The sequence below is a fragment of the Homarus americanus genome, unplaced genomic scaffold (genome assembly GCF_018991925.1).
Source record: "Homarus americanus isolate GMGI-L3 unplaced genomic scaffold, GMGI_Hamer_2.0 scaffold47967, whole genome shotgun sequence".
Classification (NCBI taxonomy): Eukaryota; Metazoa; Arthropoda; class Malacostraca; order Decapoda; family Nephropidae; genus Homarus; species Homarus americanus.
The window spans coordinates 2269161-2293753 of NW_024731965.1; the positions used below are offsets into that span (position 1 = coordinate 2269161).

General features: G+C 40.8%; 1 long non-coding RNA gene across 1 annotated transcript; it reads right to left on the bottom strand.

The window, feature by feature from the left end:
- Nucleotides 1-18442: 18442 nt before the first annotated feature.
- Nucleotides 18443-21959, bottom strand: LOC121868126. Its single transcript, XR_006089323.1, has 2 exons — nt 21685-21959; nt 18443-18772 (listed from the first exon to the last, which is right to left on the bottom strand). It is a non-coding gene; the product is annotated as an uncharacterized LOC121868126 (long non-coding RNA).
- Between the last annotated feature and the right edge of the window lie 2634 nt (nt 21960-24593).

The following is a 24593-nucleotide window of genomic DNA, read 5'->3' on the forward strand; positions in this document are numbered from 1 at the left end:
TGTGGTGGTGTTGAACATACCGAGAACTTTGTTGTGGTGTGATGTTGAACATTGTGCTGTGGTGGTGTTGAATATAGTGCTGTGGTGATGAACATAGTGTTTTTCTCTGCTGTGGTGCTGAATATAGTGCTGTGCTGGTGTTGAACATAGTGCTGTGCTGGTGTTGAACATAGTGCTGTGCTGGTGCTGAATATAGTGCTGTGCTGGTGTTGAACATAGTGCTGTGCTGGTGTTGAACATAGTGCTGTGCTGGTGTTGAATATAGTGCTGTGCTGGTGTTGAATATAGTGCTATGCTCTGCTGGTGTTGAATATAGTGTATGCTCTGCTGGTGTTAAATATAGTGCTGCGCTGGTGTTGAATATAGTGCTATGCTCTGCTGGTGTTGAATATAGTGCTGTGCTGGTGTTAAATATAGTGCTACGCTAGTGTTGAATATAGTGCTGTGCTGGTGTTGATATAGTGCTGTGCTGGTGTTAAATATAGTGCTGTGCTGGTGTTAAATATAGTGCTATGCTCTGCTGGTGTTGAATATAGTGCTATGCTCTGCTGGTGTTGAATATAGTGCTGCGCTGGTGTTGAATATAGTGCTGTGCTGGTGTTGATATAGTGCTGTGCTGGTGTTAAATATAGTGCTATGCTCTGCTGGTGTTGAATATAGTGCTATGCTCTGTTGGTGTTGAATATAGTGCTGTGCTGGTGTTGATTTTAGTGCTGTGCTGGTGTTGAATATAGTGCTGTGCTGTGATGCTGTTGAATTGTGTTAAAGTGATGATCATAGTACCGATCTGTGCTGTTGGATAGTGCTACAGTGATGAACAGTGCTGTGATATGGTGTTGAACCTAGTGCTGTGCTGGCGTTGAAAATAACGCTGTGGTGGTGATATATGGTGCTGAGTTGCGGTGGTGTTGAATATAGTGCTGTGTTGTGAAGTGTTGTGCTGTGGTGGTATTGAATTTAGTGAGCGTAGTGCTGAACTGTGGTGGTGTTGAACATAGTGTTGTAATGTGGTAGTGTGAACATGGTGTTGAACACTGTTGCAATGTGGCGATATTGAACATAATGTTGTAATGTGGTATTGTTGAAAAGTGCTATGTGGTGGTGTTGAAGTGTATTATTAAACATGTTATGTGGTGGTGGTGGTGTTAAGTAGTGGTGCTCAGCAGTGTTATGTGGTGGTGGAGTTGAATTTATAATGTAGTAATGTGGACAAAGTGTTGTTGTACTGAGGTGATATTGAAGGTATATGCTGAGATGGTGTTGAATTGTTGCAACGTGGTGTTGATCAGTGTTGCAATGCAGTCGGCGTTCATGGTGTTGATCAGTGTTGCAATGCAGTCGGCGTTCATGTGATGGTTTTGTGCACTGTGTTGTTGTGGTGGTGGTGGGCGGACTGTGTTATTGGTAATAGGGAGTTGGTGTGCACATGGTCGTGGTGCTCTGACGATACTGTGCTTAAATCATCGACAGTATTGAGGTTAGTTACTCATTAATTTTTATATAAGCTAACCTTTGAAGTTTGATGACGCACTTAATGTAATATATAAAACGTTTTTTCTTAATGTGGTTAGTTCGTTACAGTAAATAGCTGAATTTCCTGTGTAGCTTATATTGTCAGGATGCACAAGTGGTGTCATAAGATTCGTGTAGCGGCTGTAGTATGTGTATGATTAATGTGCGCGTGTCGTCTGCTTGAACGTTGCACAACTTCTCGAGTAGAGTGAGTGAGTGCGCAATTCACTCCCTCCCCTGTTCAACGTTGGGTAGACATGCTGAATCACTCACGGCGCAAGTGAAGTCATCGAAGGACATAGTTACTAGTTACATTTTTAAGTTTTAATTCTAAATGGAAATGCTTGGTTGGTTTTATGTAAAGATAGTAGAGAGGTGAAGCAAGGGTGGAGACAGTCGTGGCTGGGCAGAGCCAGGCACCAGTCAGCCGAGGCGGGAGCTGGGCGACTCCTATTGCCAGTAGAGCTTGGTGAAAGCACGAACCACAAGTTATGGTGACTACATCCAGTGAAAGCTGGATACACATGTGGCTGCGCCTTATTTTGTTACCACAAGAAGTGTGTCGGCTGCTGCATAATGGCACTGCAAATGGTCCAGAAATCCAATTAATATTAAATTTGTAACTGGTAGTTTTGTCTAAAATTCATAATGTGTTTGTTCTATAATATTATTGCTTTATGAACTATTTACAGTACCAGTAAAGTTTGGAAATTATCTGATAGACGTAATCCAAACTTTGTTGTTGGTTCATAAAGCAACAATACGTATATTTTATGAGTGACAAAATCGTGGGCGGAACTGCTGGGTAATGGTGCCCTGGTAAGCATTGAGTTAGGCATCATATTACTATAAAGGAGTAAGCCGGCAGGGTGAGGTGGTGGCTGTCGTAGATGTAATGGCCGCAGTCACGTTGAGCGAGAGTGGTGCAACTGCTGAGGGTTACCACACGCCACCAATTCTTTAGGCAACTCGCCCACCCTCTCCCACTATTTTTATCGGTCTTGAATATTGCTTTATAATCAGTGTTATAATCAGTGTTGTTATATACTGTATGTGTATGGTGAATGTGTAGAACTCCGGGACTTAAATGTTTTTTTTTATTGCACTATAATGCTTGTTGTAATGCATAGAACACAAATCCCGTGGGGTTGGGGCAATTAAAAATACTGTACGCATTTAAAACTAGATTACATAAGCAGGCCCGTGACATTTTGCCTTCCACGCTGCAGTGACTGGAGACAAACGATCACAGAACTATGGTTTCAGCTGAAATGGATCACGGCCACAGCCTCAGTGGTTCCTTCCTGCTGAAATCGGGAAAGTTACGGATTTTAGCACCCAGAGCACAGAAGACGACCTGCTGTTCAAGTACAGTCAGATACACTGTAATATAGTCCAAAACACATTGTGGATGTGTTTCATGTTACTCTCAAGATGATAATGATACTGACCTATTTAAATATATATACAACGTTTCTTCACGTTAAAAAATAAGAAAATGCGCGTACTGTGGATTGGCTAAGTTTGAGTTGTGTATTTTACCCTTCAATTTGTGAGCATCCTTTGACCAGTATATTGCATATCATTACCATTTAACAACAGACAATAAACTTTATAACCATCTTTCAACAGGATCGTAAAGATTAATGTCTACTGTAGCTACTAGTTTTAATTTTTATAATAGAGAAGTATTCTGTAAATACATCTTGGTGGATTACGAAAGTTTAGACTAGTTATACATGAAACTTTATTAGTAGCTATGTAAAAGTTTGTATACTTTTAGCAGCGTCCACTAATGAGTCAGACATAAAAATTTTCGCCTATAGTAAACTGTGTACTTCCCGTAAAACTATTCACATCCAAATAACAGTTGTGTGAGATTGGATTATTAGTAATAATTTCTTAGGTAAATTTAAGTTTTGTCTTGTGTTCATGGTAGTGTTTTTTTTTGTTAAGTATACACGCACGACAACGGCCAGATTATTAACCATTTCAGTGTTACGTTATGCATTGAAATGTTTAAGTAAATGTTAGACCCAAACGTGCTCTACTTGCAAAATACACACGGTCCGGTGCATGATACGGAGGTCAGTGTGGAACTGCGAGGTTAAACCCCGTCCTACCCATGGCAACTGAGCAGTGAAGGTAGTGTTGCAAGTGGCCTGGGACGATGTTGGCTGGTAACGGTACATATATTTTATGATGGTACACCGATAGTTAATATTTATCCTTGCGATTTTATTCTTTTGAGTATAGTGTGGCGTATTCGTAAATGGGTAAAATCTCTGTTATTGAAATTTTTTATATTTTTATTTTAGATTTATATGTTATGAGTAAATTTGTAAGAGAAATGCATTTTTGTACGGCATGGGGATCAGTCAGCGGCGGGGGCCCGACATATGCGTGGGAGCCCCATCGGTAAACATTCCTTTATGATGGTTGGCCCGGTGTGCTTGGGGTTCCTCTTTGCCCTCACAAGCACTCACAAGTTACTAATTTTTTACATACCAGTCACGAACTTGGGTTTTATCGGCCTGTATAACGAGATTTGTTACATTTTCTCTTTGTAACTTAAATGGCAACCTTTCCACTACACGAGCTTATCGGCTGTCGTCTGACTCAATGGTTTACTTGCTTAATTTTAATTAACCGTTATTTAGCTGATTTTGTCTTACACCTTTGATTTAGAAAACGATAATAGTAATAAGTAAGGTGCAAGACAGTGGTAATATTACTAGACCTATTTGGTATTTCAAACACGATTAGCAGAAATACGTTATCAGTCAGTGTGTGTGTGTGTGGAAACAATAGAACGTCATGCAGAAGTCTTGGGCAGGTTGCTGCATTTATCATTGTTCCATGTGACGAGGTAGATTGTGGTGTCTTGTCCGTTGATATAATTGCCAATATAATCTTTCGTTGTGCTCAACACGGAAATATCATATCCGGGACATCGCTTTCTTGATGCTTTGGCTCCGTCCTATATTGTGTTTGGCCCTCAAGATCACTCACTCACTACAGATTATTTCAATGTCTTTATTATTTTGATGTTTATCGATTTTCTGGTCACAATATACCCTATTCGTTATTTGTCCTACGTAGCCTAGTTCTACACTTTACTTCATGCTGCCTCGTGCATGTACAGTACAGTATGGTGTTCTGTTCGTCTAAGACTTAAACTATCCCTGTATTCATTTATATGGGATGTAGTGTAAGGGAGAAGTGGGCATGTGGTGTGAGAGGATGGAGGACGTGGGTGGAGGGTGTGTCGTAGTGAGCTGCAGTAACCGTAACACGCGAGAAGCTTAACAAATGTGGATCCCAGAATGTTCTAGCACCGTTGTGGCTACCTCTGCCTCTTACACCTGATATTTATCGTAACTTTATTTCAGTGAAGTGGGGAATGTTACTCAAGTTTTAAATGTACACACACATCTATTTTAAAATTAGTTATACGTAGGGTATCCAACGTATAGTCTTATTAATAGTTGTAGTTTGGGTAATATATCTCCACGGCGTCCCAGACCCAACTGTAATTTTGTCACCAATTTTTATATTCTCAAAAATATTCTCAGCGTGTTTAGGTCAAGATGTAAGTAATGTATTGTATGGGAGAAAGCGAGGCGGGCAGAATAGGCAATATGGCGCCCATAATGGTGTAGCAGCCGGCCAGCAGTGAACGAGGAGGAAGAGTGGTGTGAGTGTTGCCCTTCTCTGCCCCCACCTTCAGTGCCGGCTACCACCGTCTCCCCCACTCCCTCGCCCCTGCTGGCCCGCCTCCATCATGCCCTGCCTCTTGCAGCCCCACACCCGTCTTACCTGCCCAGTCACCGTCTTGTACCTGCCCTTCTATTATATATACTGTACTGTATTCTCGTCTTTTCATAAATATCGTACTATTGTCGGTCATAAGTTTTAGTAAATTTGTTGTAGATAGTTTCTCATTTGTCTTGTTGGATGAGTCATGGGAGCCTGGACCACCTGCTTCTGGCGACTTTTACATCTTGCTAACTGGGCAACTGGCAACTTGGGCTTGCTATTATCGTTCCCATCAAGAGCTTTGTTGTAGTTTGATCCTGTTAACATTACCGATGTTTTTTGGGGGGTTTCTTGTATTTTGGAGTGTTTGTGTTCAGTTTGTGGATGTTTAAGATGTATTTGGTTGCATGTTCTAGTTCTTGCTTACAGTCTTGGTGGCAGACTTTCCGCGTTGTTTACCAATATCGTCTGTGGTTTTTTTTTTTTTACAGTTTCCCCGCATATAATTTGTGGTCATGTTCATCATTAATTTTAGGATCTGGATACACTGACTTGACGCCTTCGTCCAGTATATTCAGTTAAACCAACTAAAAAAATATGCCTTTGCTCGGGTGTTAGTTGGCAGATGTTTGAGGTTGGTGGTGTGTCATCCACACCGGTGGTCCCTGCTGGGCTTCCTGTGTGAGCGTGACGCGGCAGCAGCAGCAGCAGCCACAGCCTTACCGGTCGTTAGCTGGATCAGCGTTTGTGTGAGAGCCATCACGTGTGGTGGGTGGTTGACGTGCTTTACACCAATGAAGGAGCCTCTCACCACCATCACCTGCCCCACCTTTATACTAACACCAAACTTTGTCATTGGAGTCCTCATTCTGTGCAATCCCCCTGCAATGAAAGCAGATTATACTGCAGTATAGGATTGCTATTCCTTTGTCTGTCTGTCCTCGATTTTCCGTTACCATTCAAAGTACAGAAACACTATTTTATCATGAACTTGGCTTACATTGATGGATATTAACGACGGTGGCGCACTTATAAAAGTTTCTGCAATTGATAAAAAGTTGATAAGGGTGGAAACCGGTGGGGACATGTACTATGATTAAGTTTCCTCCAACTTGGCCAGCTGTCAGAGCAACAGGAGTTAATGTTTACTCAACAACTAATACAGATTACGAATACTTTTAAAGTCGAAAATATTTCCGAATTTAAGCAAATTGTGTAATACCTTTCCATCATAATGTAGGTACAGTAGATATCAAACTGCCACAGACAGTTGGGTCCTTTGAGAGCTGTCTGTGAGTGTGGAAGAAGATAACTGAAGCATAATAACATAATATGAGTTAAAGAAATACAAGTTAGTAACTACAAACACAATGGGATATCAAAACATTTCAACTAAGAGTAAATCTATTTAATTATATACAACTGTTTATAGCTGAAAATATATGTGGAATTCACTATATACTGTACAGCTATAGTGACTTGCTCCACCCACATGTCAAATAACCCAACTAATATTTTAAAGTTTCTGGTGAATTTATTTAAAGAGTAATTCTTGTATTTTCAGGCTACACTTGTGTTTTTAATATCATAATATCCAGGTAATTTACGATACTGGGAAGCTTTTCATTTAAAGGTGGATTTAAGAAAATGGTTCAGCTCAGCTAGGCACTTGGCCCTTTAGAGGGGTGGCCAGATTCTGCACTCAGCCATTTTTAGCAATGTTGTGTTGATAGTTATTGCATTGTTTATCTGATGGTAAATTGTATAGTGGCTTATGAGTACAACGCTGTAATACCATCAATAACACAGTAGTTCCCGGCACTTATACCTGGTACTGTACAGGGGTTGACTTGCCACAGCTCACAAATCATGCCAAGCACTACCAGGTATACGTGCAAGCAACTGTACCACTGTAGTTTTGATGTGTTCAAACCACCTGTACTCCCAACTGTGTATATGAATGTTTTATGCTATGGTAACTTTATCTTTCAAGACCATTAAGATTTACAAATGAGAAAGTTTCCTGAGGGTATTACCTGTTCACAGTGATGCGTTGATATTTCGTACTGTACTTCTCAGCGCCTGAAGACACATAAATTGTGTTCGTTGAAACATTACGTAAGTGTATTGTATGTCCTATCCTGACTACTGGGGGAGGATAGTGGATTGTCTTATCCTAAATCTGTATACCATATAATGTGCAAAATATTGTGAGAGAAAGGTATAATTATCACAAGTAGGAGCAGGGAAATTGTCTGTATGTAGAAGTGGCCAGCATCTTAAACTTGATTTTGTTATTACCAACATAAGAGTTATTATTAACACGATAGAGAAACATGTGGTTGTCTTAAAAGAGATTATACGTTTTGGTACCTAAAAACTATATGTGACTCAGTTTGACTAATGAATGTGGAGGCCTAGTTGACTTAATTTAAACCCTGGGAAATTAGGTCACTACAGCACATAATGATTGTGTAGCTCGCTGGCAGTAGAATATGTTATGTTTAGTGTGTTCCCTGTACTATATATGGAATGGTAGTGATATCATCTATTTGACTTGTCTACATGTAACAGTCTTTGAAAATTACATAGAATTATCATAAAGCAATTTGGAGCTTATCCGAAGAAGAAAATTTTATTAATGTATGATTCGCCTAATTCATGTTTTATACAAAAATTGGCAAATTATGTTAGTGTTATAAAGATGCGGTGAGATTATTAATACCACTGTCAGTTAAGAGGGCAAACCTTTTAATTAAAACGGTTAAGAATAGCAATAATTTATTACATGATAAATACTGTACTGCCAAAAAATTATTTTATGTCTTGAGCTACATTGTAGATGGGTGTTGGATGGAGCATATAACCTTCTGAAGAGCTAGTTACTGTGGTGTTATCTGCCGGTTGACAAGTTTGACGTTTGAGTCATATAACAAGTCCATTATCATCATGTTCTTTGACGAGTGTTTATACTCACAAAAAGAGTTTGTTACTCGTGCTGAAAATACTGTAGTCTCTTTACCAACATTTGAGACACGTTTATTTAGGGTAAATCAATGAATGTTAACCTTTGTTAGTGACAGCCTAGACATTCAAGGTAGTTAATTTGGTAAAGTTACGCATTCCAAACTATTCAAGTGACTTTGTGATGTTTTTCAGTGTAACATTAAATTTTTTCAGTATACCGGGTATTGATAAGTATATACTGAGTTGGTAATGGCAGTAATGTACCATAATGAAGGACTTAGACATGTAAACAGTACTTTCTGTTTTTGAACGTCTTGTCATGTTTAAGCTCTCTCTTGTAACATTCATCGTGACATGGTCCTCAGTAATTTCTCACCAGTGATTGATTTTAAGTGTGTGTCTGGGGGTTATATACCGGTTTCATTGTTCATTTACGAACGATTTCTCAAGAACGACTTGCACGGATTACCACAAAAAATTTAAACATTAATATTTTTTTTTGTAGTTAGCCCACTGATGATCATTTTGGTAAATAATTTTGTCATTCTCTTGGGATTCTTCCTTTCCAAGCACTTATTTACACCATGTGATGTGTCAGTGGGTGTAAAATTCTGGTTTCAGAGTGGATGCCAAAGAATATTTTTTCTTTTGAGCAATATATAGGACGATGATAACTAGGTATATGAAGGATTATTTTCTGGTGGGCTCTAGGAGATAGGCTACACACATGGAAACAATTCTTCACCTGCTTCTCCAATAGAGTTTCACGCCTGTCACTGTCTTGTCATGTTGAACAAAGAAAAAAAATGTTGATACTGTGTACTCTATAGTCAAGCTTAAGTTATGTGCTTAGTACAAATTGTTGCGTCATTTCGGTTCGTTACCTTCCAATAATGTATCAACCGTTTCTGCCACTAAAATTACTCCTTTAGAATGCATACGGCCTAGAAGTCTTCCTCCTGAAATCTGTCATTATTAAAAATTCTATATTTATCGTATGACTCAGGGTGTTCGTTATCATGTACAGTACATATTTGAATTTTAGTGTTCATTTACTTTGACATATATATTTAAAATGATTGAATTGTCGATGGCGTGAGAATAAGGAAAGGTGTCCAGAGGGGGGTGTTAGGATGGCAACATGGTGTGTGGAGTTGGGTCAGACAAGGGCAGGCCGAGCAGACGGCTCGCTGCAGTCAACTCTCTACTGTACCGTTACGCTACCTTCCAGTCCTCCCCCCCCCCCCACCACCACCCCTTACCACTTCTCTCATCACTTTTCTTATGTACAAACATCTTACCAACTGGAATTTAAACAAACAGTTTTGAACTTAATTTTTTTTAACAATATACACCAATTCGAGTAATTTAGTATTAAATCCCATTGTCATCCAACCTAGTAAGCTGTCGTCACTAACCCGTGTGTGTTTATATAATGCTTGCGTCAGTGACTAGCACGTCACCTTGTACCGCTTCTGTTGTTGAGGGTCGATAAACTAGTGTTTGTCACCTTCTGTAATACAGTTAAGTATATACAGTACAGTACTAGTCTAATATATATTTAGTTATTTTACTCCGAGTGAATTTTCTGGATATGCTGGAACCTTGAATGCCACAACCAGGCACAACGTAGGCCTCCCCATAGCCTAAATTCAACTAAAAAAGCAAAACCGTTTATTAAGGTTCATTGTAACAATCCAAGGCTGTACTAATAAACGATTAAGGACCTTTGCAAATTTACTTATTTGATCGGACGAGTAGATCTTGTCCAGTGCGTCTGGGGCAGTTACACAATCATTGTCGTGAAACCTTGATGACACTGCACAAGTTTAAAGAAATAACTACATTCACATAGTTATTCTCCTGAATTAGAATGTACCCGTATTAAACATGGTAAGAGGTTGAATGTTCACACCAAAATTAAGGTGTTATTGTCGCATTAAATGCGTGGGAATTGGTGTTCAGCAATATTTACGTATTAACTGAACGGTACATGGTAATGAACCCTGGCTCCATTATCTATGTCATGTCAACAATTATCTATGACATTGTTCATCATCCCCCTAGTGACCACTCACAGTTGTAGACTGGGATCAAGATTTCTGCCCAGTAAGCCTTTATGTTAAACACCAGATAAATAAGTATTCTTGGTGTCTGAGGTATGTCTCGGCATTTGTCCTCGCTGAAGCGTTAGCCTGGACCATGGGTCAGGTTCTACCAGTACAGGGCAGCAAGCCGTCTTGGTATCCTTGGGCCGAGGCTTTTCTGTCCTTAAGTGGCAAATACACGAAGCTTCCTTCAACAAGCTAAATGTATTTAAAAACTGTGTTTAATATTTAATACGAGTTAAATCTTACCGGTACCGTACGTGAGCTTGAGCCTACTGGTAGATATCTTTATCAGTTTAACATACGGAAATAAGGTAAATTTGAGTTTTATATCTTAACAAGAAGGAATGTACAACTATGTGAGCATTACGCTGCAATGTATTCCAGGGATATTTTAAATCCTCACCATCAAGTCAGATCAATGACATATATACACGACTTGTTATCCCGTAGGGGCCCCGGATCAATGCCCTCATGCTGTCGTGTCAGTTATAAGCGGAGACGTTGAGGGTTTGCCTGTTTTATATATGGAGGTTGTGGGAGGAATGTAGGGGAGTGAGGCGACGTGACCAACACGTACTTGGCCACGACACAAGAAAGCATTATTCGTACCGTACCTCACAGAAACTGAAAGGAAACCACTGTGTTAGGTCGCCTTTATATTCATTTCTCTTTGTTATAATTTGTTTTCTGACTCATAACTAAAAAAAATACGCACAAGAGCAAAGGTTACAGCACAGAATGGCGTCACATACCAGACTGGCGATGATTGGTTGGACGTCAGCTGCAAGGATATTCTTAACCACCACCAATTAGTCATGTTCCGGGATTAATTTTTGTTACATGGAGAAGATCAGAGCTACGGTGTGTGTGTGTGTGGCATGTAGAGTTAAATCCTCCGAGCTTAAAAACAAAAAAATATACCTTAATATAAAAGTGAATTGTCATGTGTCAGTCTTTTTTGCGTTCATTTTTGTATATTTATATTTTGAATGAAAACAGTAAGTGTAAAAAAACGAGTTTGTCCGGAAGAGAGGCAGCGGGAGTAGCTAGGTTTAAGTACACTTACTATAACAAGGTGAATGGGACTTACAGCAGCTCTCTGTATTCGAGAGAGAACCGCCGCTGAGGATAAGGGTTGTTATTTATTGTTGTCAAGACTTATCAAAGGTTTCATAGTTGCTACGCTCTTACTGCCATCATGTTGCTACCCTGACCCTATTGCAGACTTCCCTGACCCCACTATATTACTATCTTGACTCCATCTTGTTATTGCCATCATGTTACTACCTTGGTACCATCATGTTACTATTCTGGCACTATAATGTTACAACCCTGATATCATGTTACTATCCACACTTCACAGCACCATCATGTTAGGCTATTAGAATACCTGCATCATTAAAATTCTTGCAAGGCACGTTTGACAACTCTTATCACTACACTTTTTATTTCCAGGTGCAATGTCACACCTACTTAGTGACTGTCTACCACATTATTGCATTAAAATCTGGAGTCATTTGTAAAAAAGGAATTTGGTAACAGTTCATTTTAGGGAGAACAATCGAGCAGTTTTTAAGCCATTTGTAGGTGACTTAATGTAACTGCGGTCTATTGTTAATTTGAAACTTATGTGTTGTAATAATGAAAATTATCAACTTGAAGTGTTGGTGAAGTCAGTGTTAAGTGTGGAAATGACATTTTTTTTTCTTTGCTACCGTATTTTTTATTTGATTTTCCCTGATACAAGTACTTAATATACAGTATGTACCCATTAATTATGTGTTCAGTTACATTATTGTGGTTTTGTGTGTTAGCATTCCACGTCTTCTACTTTCGTTGTAGACGTTTGGTCGATACTGTACCGCTACTTTACAAAATATTTGCGTATTTGTGAAAGTTACAAGTTACTTTATCAGACACCTTGTGTGGCCATGTGTATGTTAGGCAGGGTCGCGTTCTCACACCTGTTTATATGTGAATTTTTTTAAAGCTGACTCCTCTAAATGTTTTGCTCACTTGGAGGAAGATAAAAAAATAATGTAAACAAACTTCATTTTAACCTGTAAACAAACTTCATTTTAACCTAACCTTGGCCGTGATTTTAATGCTCCCGCCATTTTTGCTCGGGGATGGGGGGGGGGCCATGAAGCTAAGGTCCTTCAGAAATAACTAACTGACGATTACACAATTTGAATTATATTTTCTTTGGAACTTGATATTCATTAAAACTAGTTCAAGTTCTCGGTGTTGCCAGTTGTCAAATTTTTTTTAAATATGTACTGGTAAATACTATTATTCTGTATCTCAGTTTCGTATTTTTTGTTCAATTATAAGTCTCAGGAAGTTACAGATATTCATGGCGTCATTAATGCAGCTGCCATTATCCCACAGGAGCATTGTTTTTGTGTGTCAGTTTTATTCGCCTGGGAGACATCAACCCTTGAGTTAACCGGTTTCAGGGATGGATCTTATAACGTACTTTCTAGAGGCTTGGAATTAAATGCTTTAGGTCATTGTGTATACAGTATATCTGTTGAATTCAGGTCATAAATTCCCATACTTTAAATAATACTTTGACGTAAAGTTTTACACAAATTAATGGACCGGGGAAAAAAGAGTTCTGTTACCTGGCTGTCGAGTTGTCATTTTTTTTTTTCGGGAGTATGGTAGGTTTAACTCGTATACCTAATGACAATTTGTGATAAGACACTAAACCTCACTTAACGATACCACAAGTGTTGTTAGGTGTGTACTGCTGTAGCTTAATTCGCGCGCTTTACATGACCAAATCAACCAGGACAAAACTATGGACCTAGGCTATGCATAACCTGGCTCCTTGTAAGCACTTTATATTGATTTTATCCTTTAGTTATTTTAGAGGAAATATGTGTGTAGAGTTCTTCAGCTTATTCATGTCGCTGGCTAATTGTGTTTTGTCTTACCATTTCTTTGATAATTGGCAAGTTTAGTGGAAAGATATAACATTGATATTCTTAGAACTGCTTTTGAGAACGTAACAAAAAGTTGGCGCAGGCAAATAGATATCCTCAAGTCCCACATGATGGCGTTACACCGATCCATGACTGTATATTATGATGAAGGAATCATTTAAACTGGACTAGGCGGCGACTTGGGTGTTCCGCATACGGAGGCTTGGCCTTGTGTTAACGTGCTTGTGTAACGGCTCTCCTTCTAGTGTTTGCACCCAGCACTTACACCTACTCAACCGCCAAGATATTGTCTTATGTATTGGGTTTGTTTATCAAAATGTGTCTGATTTTTGCATACTAAACCCTAAGAGCAACTCCATTCGAAAGCGTATCAACGTATCAAGCAAAGGTCTGAACGACTGCATTGTATTGGAGGCGAGTGCTGATACTACGTCGTTAATATGACCATGATATTTTTCTTGGGATGATTATTACATATATTATTGTTTTACTTTATTATTTGGGAAAAAAAAGTCGGGAGGTGGTGTTTGATCTCTTGTTATTACTGCTACTGGCAAGGTTTAATTCACAAACATTATAACAGTGCGGGTCTTAGTATGTATTAGGTCGTGTTCAAGGTTGAGTTTAACTTTACTACCAGCTTCATCCATAGCTCATCTTTCAGCACCCACAATCTACAGTCAGTCTTGCCCACAGTCGAAATCATATTCAGTTTACCTTACCCACAGTCTACCACCCCCTTCCTGCCTCCCATATTCAGTCTGTCATACTCCTTGTAATCGAATTGAATTGTAACCGTTTATTTAGCCAGAAAAACACGGATACAGAGTGGATAATAATAACAATATTAACATGGCTGAGCCAGTTGAGAACCTGAGCTCTCTTTTAGGCACCTGATATATACTATACATTTATCTCAAGGAAGTATTATGTAACATTTAGTATCATCTGGAATAGTACAATAGCATGGTGGTAATAAGTCATCTTCAACCTAATCTGCCTCATTACCGTGAACGTTTTTCTAGTCTGCTTCTCTCTTCAGTCAATTTCATCCCATGGTCGTCTTTACATTACTTCACCCAGTCACCTAAACTGTAAAACTTGGTGTACGATTGGCGGCGTTATTTGTCAGGAGCTATGTCAGTTTTAGTGACAGTTTTAAAAGTTTTTCAGCACCTTGTCAAATGCCAAGGGCAGTTTTTACGATGACCCTGCCTGCGTCTCTCCTGTGCCCATCAGCGTTTGTATTATTCTTCTGAACCGTTGGGCGGATTGATATCAACCTCATTAAATATTTCAGATTTGCCTCAGTAGAATTTTCTCGCTAAAGGATAACTCGAACAGTACTCTGACCAGGTTCCTTGATGGATGTTTTGTTTCTATAATTATATGGCATTAACACATTGATTTCACTAAAACAGAATCAAGTGCCGGAATTGTTTATTCGTGGAATATTTAAGTTTTAGCTATGGCAGAATAACTACAGAACAGATAAAAATGGTCATTAATTAATATTAAGATTATTTTTCGACTTAAAAACATGAACTCGAGCAATGAGTTGGTGAAGGTAATCAGCGTGTCTGGTACTGTACGTACCTCCTTGTTACAAGGGCATTAGGTGCGAAGACTGGGGCTTGGTGATGGTCACTAACTCCCACGTTTCCTAACGCTCTATGATTCTGGTCTGGCCGGGTTGTTTCTCACACTCCTGTGGATACGTCGTCTAGGTCTCCCAAAGTAGACTATGGTAGACAGCTTAAGTGGAAATTACAGGTCTCTTTATTATTTATGTTTAGGAAGCAAAAAAGTTGGTTTGTGGCAAAATCCTAATTTTTTGTTGCCTTGTTTATGCAGTCTTGTGGAAACCACTAGTGTACAACAGTGTGCTTCCCACGAGCTGACGTTAATAAATGTCCATGAATATTGTGTAGACATGCAGTTTGTATAACATGTATTTGGAAGAGAGAAGCGTTAACATATACAGTAGAAGCTGTTCGATATAAACTTGTGTATCTATACGAGACAGAAGTCATTTTATTCAAGAAAATGGCGTAGTTAGGAAACATTTTCTGTTACTCAACCTGACCTAAACCAAAAATACGTCCGACGCTTTTATCTTCATGTTTCCACGTTGAAAAAATTCTGTCGAGTACGGGTTTTACACTACTTACCAACCCTTCCGTGAAGATCACAATATACATCATGTTTTGAAGTATTTATCGTTTTGTGTTTGCATATAACTGGACGGGTGCAAGAAGAACATTGTAGCCAACATATATGTAAGCTGGGGTGATTGAGAGAGTGTGTGTGATAGAGTGAAGCGCGGAACAGCAGTGTGTGGCAGCGACTGTAGGGTGACGGGTTCCTGGAGGCGGGACCGTCGAGGTTACAGCGACCGCCCTCCTCGACTGTGACGTGACGCTGGTGGTGGAACCGCTTACCTTCCGCACGCTCACCTCCCCGACTCACTGCTCTCTTCACTCAACTACTGTGCTTGCAACACTCCGGGTTTACCAGAATTGAATATCATCGTTTCGTAATCTTTGCCTAATGTAGCTACCGTATATACTGACTGCTATCAGTTACAACCAATGGCAACGTATCATTAAAGTTTAACACCGTTATGTGGAACGTCATAAGTTTTGTTTTGGACGCTTCAAAAATTTCCTGGTGTCAGCGTGCATGATGTACTGGCTGATTACTGTATTTGTTATTTTCATTCTCTGCTGTATATGATTGTGGTGAACGTCCTCACAATGAGGTTTGTGAATTACCTACCGCTCAGGCGTTCTCCAAGATCGTTACATTCGCCTAAATCCAGATTATTACTCAATATTGATCTAATGACTACGAAAAACATGGTTACAGATCAGTACAGTATCTCATCGCAACGTACCAAAATTGAGCAAAAAAATAATAAGTTTTGAGACGAGTGAAACAGTAAGCCCGTGTATGTGTGGGTGATAAGCATGGGGGCAGACAAGCCGAGTCATAGAATACGTTGAATACAAACGAATAATTACATAGGATCAGATAACGTGCAAATGGAATAATGGTTTAGTTTAGATTTTTATTTCGTTGTTGTTCAGTCTACACATCTCACCCTCACTTAAAAGTCGGTGGCCTATTTTATTGCGATAGTTAACATGCTGCCCGTCCCTGTATTGTCTATGTGCGCGTTTTTGCATATCTTGGTGTGGCAGTTTGTCTCTGTGTTCCTACCTGATTGATTATATTTTTCTTTGTCTTGGTATGTCTGTTTTCTCTGCCTAAAAGCTGTATCATGTGATCTAAGACAAGACATCAAACCTTACAAGTTATCTGAGTCGTTGAAACTTGAACAACAGAGATAACATCACTGGGGAATGATCTCATGGTTAGATAGAACAATTTGTTTTACTGTTCATATGGTATTACTGTAAGATAAGGTTGTTTTCCTCGTCTCTGGAGGGCTGGCTAACTCGTTATTCCCTCCACATGGTAACGTAGACTTTTAATTTACACGTACTGTATGGAGTACGTATATACCATTCAGCATTAGAAACGTTTCTGACTTATTTACTAAGCTAGGTAGACCCACTTTAATATTTGTCATGGTATTGTGTTAGTTTTCCCTTTGTGTACTGCCACGACTGGGTCTATATGGGTGAGAAATGATCAATAAATGTTTGGGGGGCGGGGAATAATAACGCAGTCTGGCATAACACTATACTGTTAGGAGATGCACTACACTGGTTCCCCCACCGTCATCATATCTGGTGTATAATCACTTGCTGATACTTTATATAGTGTACAGTACATTGTATATTGCTGTGGTAGAGTAAATTTTGTTGTCACTTGAATTGTTGCCACATTAGGATACCTGGTTGGTATATACTGTACATGGCTGGTGTAAAGTGTGGTGAATTAGGTAAGCTAACATTCTCTGCACGGATTTAGATGATCCTTTTAAGTTGCGGTTGTTGCACCTCTACTGTAGTGCTGCTGTCTTCTTCACGCGACTGTTTGTGTACCATATGGGTTAACTTCATTTTGCGAGCATTGACTAGGGGTGTGGTGGAAACAAGGTGTTAGCATGTGTGAATTATTAACGTTATAATTATGCTAGAGAAGTGTAGTTAGAGCAACAAGGTCGCTGGCGCCACCAACATGGAGCTTGTTAAAGATAAATCGCATTTTCCTAGTGGCTCAGGCGAGCTGCGTCACTCGCCCCCACCGCCACCTAGGCTTTGTTTGTTTGTTGCCAATGGCATTTTATGGCTAGTGGATGGTATTTTGTCTATTAGTGTGTTTTACAAAATGAATAGCCCCTATCTCTACCTCTAGGCAACATATGTACCCTGTACATTTCGAAATCAATCGTTTCTATCGAAGGTTTGCTACAATTTTGGTATTTTGCTTCTATGGCGGAATAAGATATAAGTAACATAACTACCTTTGTACCATGCATTAAGAAAGTGGGTGCTTAAATCCTTGGCTTTGGCTGAGAAGATATTACACGTAAATAGAAGGAGGAAGGTGTGCGTGTATAAAGTAGAGCCCTGCGCGAGGCTAGAGCGGGGTCCTGTGCGAGGCTACCGGTATCGATGTGACGGTCGGTTGCCTGGTAGTGGGATGATTATAATTGTCTACGTAATCCTTCAAACCTTTTCTTTATTTTGTTATGTAGAACAAGTTTTTAAACATTCACAAAGAAGTTGTGTGAATAAGAACCTTTTAATAAGTACCGAACAAAAGTTATAGGGCAAGTGTGTAAAAAGCAAAGAGAAAGGTGGTTCTGGCGTCTTCCCGCGCGGCCTGGGGCGGCGGGAGGCAGGGGGCGGCTGGGGGGAGGGGGCGGCTGAGGGGAGGGGGGGAGGGAGGGGGACAGCCGGGTGTGTGTACGCCAAACATTGCCACGTAAAAAATACCACCAACCCACCACCCTGCTTCACCACCTCCGCTACCTCACTCTTTCACCTCTTCAGTTTAGTTCTGTGCCTCATATTAGTCATGTCTAGCACAACATAACATGATCACGTGGAGTCCCCAAACTTGACTGGGCTGCCTCATCCCTACCTTGCCGAGTGCTTGCTTTTTTTTTTTGGTCGTGATGGTAGATTGTGTTGCTCTATAAATAGAAATATTGAATAATGACAAAAGTTTTATATCAGTATTGTTTATTTAATTTGGACTTGTTTAGGAAGACAGCAGATGGTGGGGTCTAACTGAATAAGGGGCGGCTGTTGGTGGCGACCAGACCAGATGAGGCAGTGGGAGCGGTCTAGCCACTCGGAGTCGAGCCAGGCCTGGGTGGTGGTGGAAACTGTTTCCTACCGCGGTGAGCCATGTGCTGGTGGCTCAACATGGCCTGACAGGGAGGGGGAAGAGTAGAGGGGGATGTAGTCATACTGCAAGCTGCTGCTATTGACGATTCTTGCTGCTTCCACCCAAGTTAGCTGTTACGTCGAGTTCTTGCCGCCGAGGACCGAGCTGGTGGTGTAACACGGGATGGTTACTGTACTCGTGAAGTAGTTTGAGTTTTGTTGTAAATTGTTGTGAAAAAAATATCGTGGTGAGTTACAAAGTCTAAGAGTTGACCTTACTGGCTGGAGAAGGTGGAACAAGGGAAGGATTTAATATATTTGTATGTGGAAGGTCCATCTACGAGACGTATATCAGTACTAGATGTGTGAACAGTTTTAGGAAGCCTGTGAAATAAAGGTTTTCTGGTGGATAGATGGTGAAACGTGCCAAGACTGAGGAGGTAAACTTAATTCGAGACTATATATATATATATATAAAATTGTTTAATTTAAAAGGGAATAAAAAAAACTTCAGTGTCGCCAGTTCATGACCTATGAAGTGATTACTGTTAACTTCCTGGATTGAATGGACAGAGAAGATTACACTTAACTAGCTCTAGATACAAGAACTAACAGTTAGATGGTTAAATTTATCTTATAGTAAACTGAACACTTTTAGCCCAACTGGGATGTTGTGCAAAATATGATAGGCGTCAGTGAAGAGAAATGTTCTACTGATGTGATTCAAACATAATATTTTAATGAATGAAGCATTATGGTTCATAAACATTCTTGGGGAAGTTTGGTGTAGTGTTTCTTGCTGGCACTGTAGCTTGTTGGTTTCATGACGAAACTTAGTTCTCCTGTTGCGACGTAGATCATTTGTGTGAGAATTTATTGCTGTTTTAACGCCGACACACATAGGTCATCCAGGCATTGTGTTGGGTTACTTAACGATTCAGACCAAGCATTCACCCGAAACAAGAATTATATACTTGAATATGAGTTTAGTAAAATAATGTTATCCCCGTACTAATTAAAATGAATGACTAGGCTGTTGAAACTGTTCCTTGTCTTAATACACCTAATATAAATACTATAATTACCCATACTAGTGCCTTTGATCTCTAGTTTAATCGACATTTATTTTAATTACTCGTACTGGTGGTATTAATACGCTGCCTATGTGCCTTTGATCTCCAGTAAACTACATAATTTGTTAGGTTAACGAGTACGAGACAGATGAAGACGTTACCGACTTATACTGGCGAGCGGGCTATAAGATGTAAAGGGGCCCTAGAGATTGAACACCAGGTCACACTCGTACGGGGTAGTAGAGTGTAAGAAGTGTTTGTATGAAGGCACAGGTTTATGTATGTCGTATTTTAATAATCATAACCCCCGCTCAAACATAGCCCCTCCCCCCCTCTCTCTCTCTCTCTCTCTCTCTCTCTCTCTCTCTCTCTCTCATTCTCATTGATTTCTGGTACGTGTCGTGACTATGGTAGTGACTCATACACATGCAGGCCCTCCAGATCCTGCTCCATAAGGAAGACAGGAAGTCATCTGTTCTTCAGTGAGATAATCTTTCAACACTATATGATCAGTTTCTGGTAAAAAGTTTCGTCTGAGGTTTAGGATATCTGCCATCAGATATATTTTTTGCGGTGGTGTTTTTGTTTAAGCCGGAAGGGCAGACACACACACAGGTTCAAACCAGTCATGAGGTTATGGTAACGAGAAGATGGGGTTAAAAATTGTAATATTTAAGACGCACAGGAAATGCATTATTGGTACGTGATGGTTGGTTCAGATGAAGGACTGTTTGTCTGGGTGTCTGCCGAACTGCTTGCTGCCTCGGTAGCTGATTGAGACTCCCGAAGTTTCATATCGAGTTTGTTTTAATATCGGCCGAGCGTGACGTGCTTAGCCTATAACGCTTACCCTCTCTGACTGGTGTTCCATATGGGCGCCTGGAATATACTGTACATGTCACGTTTTGTGCCACGTAATCGATAGCTATTAAGTTAAAGGACCAGTAGATCTCACAAACGAGAACAAATAATGGGGGAGGTAGTGTGAGAATTAAAAACTGAAAGTGGGACGCCATTGTTATGATTACATACAGTATATTGTACAGTACATACATAAAGGCATCCAAAACACACATACACTGACCAACACGTATACACGAAAGATATTAAGAGATAAACAAATTTATTTTATTTCAAGATTTGGGAGCAGTTGTTAGCCTAACGTTTTTTTTTTGCTTGTAAGGAAGGGTGGTGTCGATAATGTTCGGTGCTCGTCCACGTTACTCCCACAATAATAAGCCAGATGTGAACTTTAATAACTGCTCTTTGCTTTTCGTGCGGTATATGAGAACGAATAAACTTTTCTATTATGTTTTTCTTTATTTTGCCAACCTGCGAATTCTGAGCTGTAGAAATTGTAAATATGATGTTTTAGTTTAGTACTATACCCCCCTCTCCTCCTTATGAAACACTGGGCAGTCTCCTTAGCGACACACTATCACTATACTGTAAGTAATCCTCTCCCTAACTCCCAAAATCCTTTGCTGCTAAGAGGAGAAAATATATTGATAAATCTAGGTAATCCCTTCCCTGATAATGTCGAGCTGTGAAGATTAGTGGGGGTTAGTTTGGTCATGATAAAGTAAGCGTTATCTGGGGAGGGAGGTGGCTTGTCTAGGCCACTGACGACTAGACCTGGTTCTCCGGTTGTATATAACTGTATTACATTACCAGTCAAATCATTCACATATTTCACACACATATATTAATATCTCTGTATATAAATGTAAACTGTAAAATTTTAAATAAAAAAAAATCTAACCCAATGTATGTGAAGTGTGGAAGCCATTGAGGAGTGTTGTGTAGCCCATAGACAGTTAAACCTAGAGACACCATCACGAGGGAGGAACACCCGAGTTTGGGTTTACTCCTCCTGTCCCAGCATACGGGATGAGTTTCACCGCTTTTCTGTGTGTGTGTGTGTTATCTTTCCCAGTAATGTTACTTCACTTCCGTTTGGTGCATTCTCTGTTCTAATACAGGGAGTAACCTAACCTTACCTTACCTTTAGTTAGCGACTATCATTTCTTTCCTCTCACACACAACACACTCGCTGATAAGGCACCGGTACATGTAAACGGACTGTGAGTGGAACGACGTAGTGTGTGTGTGTACGGACGTTGGTAAGGTGAGAGAAGCAGGGAGGGGAGGAGGAGTAGGAGGGGGACCGCGTCACATGGTGGTGCGTCACACAGGACTACCACCACCCAACCCGTCACCCCGACAATAACCAACCTCGGTAAATTACCACCCGACTCCCTCCCTCCCTCCTTCCTTCCTTCCTACCTACCTACACCTCTTCACACTCCTACACTCAACACCTCTTTACCTGCATGTGTACATAATACTTGCACATTTTGCCTCTTTGTTTAACATCTCCCATCCTCAGACTACATGCCCTCAGAATAGGCAAACTGTACTCGAAGCTTTGTCAATAAATTTGTTAAACCTTATACTTTCATACTGTTGTGCTCTCATCCTTATATACTGTACATCCACAAACGCCCTTATATTGGTTTGCTTTTACACATTTATAAACTGTTATATATCTTGACCATCTCGTTCATGACGTGTTACACCCCCTCAGTTAGTGACGTTACTCCCTCCAGTTAGTAACGGTACACCCTCCCTTCGTGTTATCGTCTGCATCCCCTTGCCTCACCCGCCTCTCATACAGACGCCTCTAAGTTAAGATAAGATTATTATTGATAAAGGGGGTTCTGCTGCTGCTGTCGGGTATAAAGCCTGGTGGTCAGTCGCCTAGCCAGCTCAACCTTCCTACCTCAGTGCCACACCGCCACCATCGCTATTGTCCTTCACTCGCCACCACAACAATACCACACTATCACCGCCGCCACCACCACCACAACTACTACTACTACTACAGCTGAATGCATTCCCTACTGTAAAATAAACTATGTATGCCAGTAACCAGGAACCAATAACCCAGTACAGGCAGCCACTACCACAATCATACATACATACAGCTACCACAACCATATATCCAGCTACCACAACCATACACACACATCTTACACAACCATACACACATCTTACACAACCGCCACAACCATACATAGAGCTACCAAGACCATACACACGGCTACCAAGACCATATACACAGCTTACACAACCACTATGCACACACACACTCGCTCGCTCACCACCACACGTCGTCGGCGATGCTCCAGTACACCGGGGTTGGTCGCTCAGGTGAAAGCGGTCATTGACTTGGTGTGAGCTCTGTGTAAAACTAGTAATTGTTTCGTCATCTTACGTTAGCTGTTGCATTAAGTTCGTTACTGGGAGAGTCAAGTCACCAGGTCTCTCAGTCTTGTGTGTGTTGATAGCTGCTCACTTGGGGGGTTTCAATATGGTTGACCTGTTTAGTGAGGCAGCAGGCGGTGAGGTGAAAAGTGAGTGAGTGAGTTAGTGTGGTAGTAACAGGTGTGTACTGTGGTGTAGTTGGTGATGGCCATCTGGCTCTCTTGCACTTACCAGATAGACGGTAGATTAGATAAGGCGGAGTAACATACTGGGGGGAGGTCACAATATGTCATGTGGTGGGCGGGTTGGCCAACCGGACCCCTGCACCATGATGCGCATGGCGGCACCCTGACCAACCTACCTCACACACACACACACTCGGCAGGTCAGCAAGTGGACTATGTTGACATTGTGAGAGTTTACCAGAACACTCCTGTTGTATAAAAGTACGATTGTGTGCGTGTGTTGGTAGCGTGGTGAGTGTATGGCTGGCTATGTGTGCATGACTGAGTGTGTGTGTGTTGTGGAGAGTGTATGGTGGAACTGGTGAAAGGTGTTGTGTGACGAGAGATGGAGGATGGTAGACACTTGGTGGGGTAGATTGGGTTTGAGACAGCAGGCTGGTGTGTGTGGCGGGTTAGAGCGGCAGGTCACAGCAGGTTCTGAGGCGTGGTGTAGTTTGGCGGGAACATGTTTTGAGAGGTTGCCATGGCCGGGTGTTGTGGACGCCCCCGCAGGCTGCTGGATAAGAAACCACCTTGCTGCCACTCACTCCCTGCCTCCCTCCCTCTCTCCCGCCATTTTGTGAGCCTATAAAACGGAGAGACTGTCTGCATCACGAGTTCTCTATATAGAAGATGCCGCGCTGGGGTAGAGGGTGGTAGTAGTGGTAGTAGTCGTGGTGGTAGCAGTAGTAAGGTGTTGACGATGACTGGACCACACAGCAGCCAGAGTGTGGTGGTGGACTGGCGGGCGGCTCTATGACGTCACCACTTAACACGCAGCATCGCACCCACCCACACCACCACCACTTTGGAATATATTGTTATCGCCGTGGCCTGTGTGTGTGTACAGTGCTACCATCCACTTCTCCCTGTCAAATGTTCAAATAAAATCTCACTTTTAAATACAGATTATTAACCATTTATGGCTATTATTATTAGTTTGATATCTAGGCATGGATTACCCTCGTACCCAGCTCCCACACTCGTCATCTAAGTAATTAAACCAAGTAAGGAAGTGTACGAATTATTGTTGCAGTCATGTGATATATCTCAAGGTCTTGGTTAGTGGGATCAGAGAGAAGCATACTGTAGAAACTGTTTGGTTCTGCTCGACAAATGTTGGCAAATGGCAAATATTTTTATGTTCGCTTTGGATGGTTAACTGGGGTGGGAAGAGCAATTTGTTGTTGAAGTAAAACTCCTGAGTGGAATTAGAGGGTGAGAGAGAGAGAGAGAGAGAGAGAGAGAGAGAGAGAGAGAGAGAGAGAGAGAGTGTGTGTGTGTGTGTAACGGTGGCTGGGATTAGTACAAGGGCACGTTACTTCATAGTTACATCGTATCAGACACCCACGACAAAACCTGGAGTGTGGGAACTGATCAAGGCATTTAAATGTGTGTTAATAATATTGACACAATCTACAAG